Source organism: Phyllobates terribilis, unplaced genomic scaffold (assembly GCF_046119375.1).
Source record: "Phyllobates terribilis strain yellow unplaced genomic scaffold, ASM4611937v1 Scaffold_4__5_contigs__length_816908805, whole genome shotgun sequence".
Lineage (NCBI taxonomy): Eukaryota > Metazoa > Chordata > Amphibia > Anura > Dendrobatidae > Phyllobates > Phyllobates terribilis.
This window is the reverse complement of record NW_027362764.1, coordinates 646,100,982-646,106,208: the sequence shown is the minus strand read 5'-3', so window position 1 is coordinate 646,106,208 and position 5,227 is coordinate 646,100,982. Positions and strand designations below refer to the sequence as shown.

The following is a 5,227-nucleotide window of genomic DNA, read 5'->3' as shown; positions in this document are numbered from 1 at the left end:
CTGCTTCCTGCAGACTAGAAGTGCCCAGTGTCCTCACTAAGCTTTGATGAGTTTCTCCGGCGGGCTGACAGGACTCGTGCTCTTGTGTGGGGAGACTTGCACGCTGGGATCCCACTGTCTGAGGGTACGGAGCTCCCGTCTACCCTAGCAGCCACTATAATCAGGCTGTCTGAACAACTTGAGGTCTCAACTCGTACTGAAGAATCACTTCCTGATTCTGGAAACTAAACAGAGATTTTCCTAATGTGCCCACCCTCAGTGAGCTGTCATCACACAGAATTAACTCATCCCTGTCTGTAACACTGCTAGCAGACTCAACCTGACATCTGCACCTAGGACAGTGGCATCTTGTGGCTGTTTACAGGTACTGCAGCCCACAATGAATTATGCCAGGAACAAGCTCTATATCACTCAAGGCTTGATCCGGGCACTAAGTTCCCCCTCTACTCTACTGACTGGACCACTGAAGCAAACCCCTTAGCTTGGCCTACCACAGTTCAGAGAGGATTAACTAAGGGAACATTTTCCTTAACTACTTCAGTGCCTAGGGAAGGCTACATCCTTCCCCACTATTACAATTGTACAGGGGTCCCTATTCCATCTGCGTCCGGCCCTGTATACAGCTGAATGAATTGGTGGAACAGGGTGCCGTTACTCGCTACACTGATACACTTGGAAGTGGAGCAAGCGGATTCAGATAGGAGCCAGGGAAGAGAACAAACCCACTTGCATTGCTAGGCTCAGGCTGTTATGATCTGCAACATGTACTAAGGAAAGATAGGGGAAAGCTGCCCCTACAGTAAGACTAAGCTGAATCCCTACGATGTAGCGGGCTGCCTGTTCCTAGTGAACAGACCCGCCTTGGTCCTCGGCTAGTCTGAACGAAGACCTATAGCATAAAGGGAGGAGTCCCTAAAAGAACTAAGGACTGGGACAAAAATGGGACACCTAAACAGAGAAGTTGTTGCAGAACACGAAAGACAAACTGACAAAAAGGTACTAGAGGTCCCAGAAGGACCAAGCGAACTGACAGAGAAAGGCACCGAAGCACCAGGCTAGAGAAACAGTCAAACACTGAAGCCCAGCACAGCCAAAAGGGCGGAGCCGGAATATAAAGGCAGATGGTCACGTGGCCGCAAAACACAAGATGGAAAAAACAAACAGGAGGGTTCTAACAGTACCCCCTCTTTTATGAGGATCCTCTGGATCCTCCAGGCCCAGGCCTATCTGGAAACCTCTTGTGGAAAGCTTTAACAAGCCTAGGAGCAGAGACATCATCCGTCCTTACCCAGGAGTTGTCTCCCTTCCAGGAGACAAGATACTGTAATCTATGCCATCTAGAATTCAAGATACGAGAAATTTCATATTCGCCGTCTTCCACCACAGGAGAAACTGTGACAGTGGCGTCCCTATCAGATACATCAGCCTTTTTCAACAAGGAAACATGAAACACAGGATTAATCTTCCAGGAAGTAGGGACATCCAACCTAACAGCAGACGGGTTAACAACCTGAAGCACTTTAAATGGCCCCACAAACTTAGGACCCAGTTTTTTAGAGGGAATCCTCAACCGCAGGTTCTTCGAGGACAACCAAACCATGTCACCAACAGTAAACAAAACCTCCTTACGTTTCCTGCCAAAATACTTCTTGGACTTCTTGTTAGCCTCTTGAAGGTTGCAACGTACATTAGTCCAAACTCTCTCCAAATCACCGGAAAAATTCTCCTCCTCCGGCACCGCCGACCCCAATTTGGAGAACGAACCAAAAGACGGATGTATCCCAGTACAACAAAAAAAAGGAGAACACCCAGCAGAGGAGGATGTATGATTGTTAAGAGCAAATTCTGCGAGAGGCAGAAACTCAGACTACACCTCTTAATTGTCCGCCACAAAACAACGCAAAAACTGGTCAACATCCTGGTTCTTTCTTTCAGTCTGTCCATTAGACTCAGGATGATAACCAGACAAAAATGACAAATGGACTCCCAACCTGTCACAAAAAGCATGCCAAAAGTGAGCCGCAAACTGAGGTCCTCTATCAGAAACAATATCCGTGGGAACGCCATGGAGCTTGACAATCTCCTTAACAAACGCCTTAGCGAGTGTCTTGGCGCAGGGCAGCTTAACCCCTTTACAACCTTGTCAGTAATAGTACGTAGCTGTGCCCTGGGACTTATGGACCAGCTACGTATTATTACGCGCGCTGCGATCGCGCCCGCACACATGCGGTGTGGGGCGATCGCCGCCGGGTGTCAGCTGATTGTCACAGCAGACACCGGGTGCTATGTGTAGGGAGTGGTCCCGCACCGCTCCCTGCACATTAACACCCGCAATGCTGCGATCGAAGTCGATCGCATCATTGCGGTGGCAAGGGGGGAGGTGATCGTTATACTCACCTCTCCTGCCAGCGTCCAGCGAAGTCTGTGGTGGCTTCCGGATGTTGCCATGACGACCTGATTTCGTCATGACAACATCCCGGTCTCCAGGAGGCAGGAAGTTACTTTGGTCATGCGCAGTGCGCGACCAAAGTAATGTCTCCCCTGTGTGCAGCTCTGACAGGCTTCATGGCATTGGGAGCTGCCATGCAGCCGATCAAGCTGCAAAAAGTGAAAGTCCCATAGTGGGACAATGTGTAAGAGTAAAAAAAAAAGTAGAAAAGTGAAAAAAAAAAAAAATTGTAAAAATATAAAAAAAAAATGAAAAAATAATCCCCAAAAAATAAAAATATATTGAACCCATAATATTTATTTATTATTTATTTATTTATTATGAAAAAAATAAACCAATAAAAGTACACATATTTGGTATCACCACGTCCAGAACGAATTGACCTATAAAACTTTCCCACCAGTTAACCCCTTTAGTGAACATGGTAAAAAATAAAAATAAAAAACGAAGCAAAAAACCATGCTTTATCATCATACCGCCAAACAAAAAAATGGAATAACACGCGATCAAAAAGACGAATATAAATAAAAATGGTACCGCTGAAAATGTCATCTTGTCCCACAAAAAACAAGCTGCCAGACAGCTCCATCATCCGAAAAATAAAAAAGTTATAGCTCTCAGAATAAAGCGATACAAAAAAAATATTTTTTCTAGAAAATCGTTTTTGTTGTGTAAAAGCTCCAAAACATAAAAAAACTATACAAATGCGGTACCGCTGTAAACGTACTGACTGGAGGAATAACGCTGCATTATCAATTTTACCACACGCGGAACGGCATAAAAAAACCCCCCAAAAATCCCGAATTGTTGGTTTTTGTGTATTCTGCCTCCCAAAAATCAGAATAGAAAGCGGTCAAAAAATGTCACGTGCCCTAAAATGGTACCAATAAAAACTTGTCCTGCAAAAAACAAACCATCACATGACTCTGTCGGCCAAAATATGGAAAAATTATAGCTCTCGAAATAAGGTGATGCAAAAACTAGTCTTTGCAAAAAAAAGCGTCTTTTAGTGTGTGACAGCTGTCAATCATAAAAACCCGATATGAATCTGGTATCGCTGTAATCGCACCGACCGGAAGAATAAAGTCGTCTAATCACTTATACCACACGAGGAACGGTGTAGAAAAATAAACTCTAGGGTTAGGGTTGTGCTAGGGTTGGGGTTAGGGTTGTATTAGAGTTGGGGTTGGGATTTTTTTCAAAAGTAAAAAAAAATAAATGATGACAATATGGCGACCATTGTTGTGTTTGCATCGGGTGCTCGGGTATGCACTGAGCATCGCGGGTGTTCGAGTGACATGCTCGAGTCTCTGCTCCATATGCTTCATGCTTCACGGCAAAAAAACGTTGCTGGAATTGCCTGCCATGCATGAGCGATCGCCGCATGTTTTTTTTTGGGTGTCTAACAACCGTGAAACATGCGGGGCAGGGACTCGAGCATGTCACTCGAGCACCCGCGATACTTGATGCATACCCGAGTACCCGATGCAAACTCAAGTAGCGAGCACTTGCGCTCAAGACTAATGACAACTTATTCAATATGATGACCTAATGTTATCAAATTCTGTCGTACCTTTGGGTTCAAAATGTACACTATACCCCTTGATAAAATCCTTGAGGGGTCTAGTTTCCAAAATGGAGTCAATTGTGGGGGGTTTCCAATATTTCGGCACATCAGGGGCTCACAAAATGCGACATGGCGTCCGCTCTTGATTCCAGCCAATTTTGCGTTCAAAAAGTCACACAGTGCTCCTTCCATTCTGAACCCTGACGTGCGCCCAAACAGTGTATTTTCCCCACATATGGGGTATTGGCGTACTCAGTAGAAATTGCACAGTTTTTTTGTTCCATTTTCTCCTCTTACCCCTGAAAAAAATTGGGCAAAAAGATAATTTTTGTGGAAAAAGTTACATTTTTTTATTTTCACGGCTTCATGTTCTAAACTTCTGTGAAGCACCTGGGGGTTCAGGGTGCTCACCACACATCTAGATAAGTTCCCTCAGGGATCTAGTTTCCAAAATGGAGTCACTTGTGGGAGTTTTCCACTGTTTAGGCACATCAGGGGCACATCCGCTAATTATTCAAGCAAATTTTACATTCAAAAAGTCAAATGGCGCTCATTCCCTTCCGAACCCTGCCGTACGCCCAAGCAGTGGTTTTCCCCCACATATGGGGTATCGGCTTACTCAGGAGAGATTGCACAACAAGTTGCATGGTGCAATTTCTCCTGTGACCCTTATGAAAATGCAAAACTGGAGGCTGAAAAACATTTTTGTGGGAAAAATTTGAAAATTTTATTTTCACAGCTCCATGTTATAAACTTCTGTGAAGCACCTGGGGGTTCAAGTGCTCACCATACATCTAGATAAGTCCCCTGAGGCGTCTATTTTCCAAAATGGTGTCACTTGGGGGGGTTTCCACTGTTTAGGCACATCAGGGGCTCTCCAAACGCAACATGGCGTCCGCTAATTATTCAAGCAAATTTTACATTCAAAAAGTCAAATGGCGCTCCTGCCCTTCTGAGCCCTGCTGTGTGCCCAAACAGTGTTTTTTCCTCACGTATGGGGTATCTGCGTGCTCAGGGGAAATTGCTCAACAAATTTTGTGGTCCATTTTTTCCTGTTACCCCTGCAAAAATAAAAAAATTGGGGTCTAAAGTAACATTTTTCTGAAAAAAGTTAAATGTTCATTTTTTTCTTCCCCATTTCAAAAATTCCTGTGAAGCACGTGAAGGGTTAATAAACTTCTTGAATGTTGCTTTGAGAACCTTGAGGGGTG

The 5,227-nt window shown here is 44.6% G+C and overlaps 1 protein-coding gene across 1 annotated transcript in view; it reads right to left on the bottom strand.

Annotated features, from left to right (window-relative positions):
* The window catches only part of CPA6 (carboxypeptidase A6), a 400,270-nt gene that overhangs the window by 349,819 nt on the left and 45,224 nt on the right, over positions 1–5,227 (bottom strand). The window lies entirely within an intron of this gene.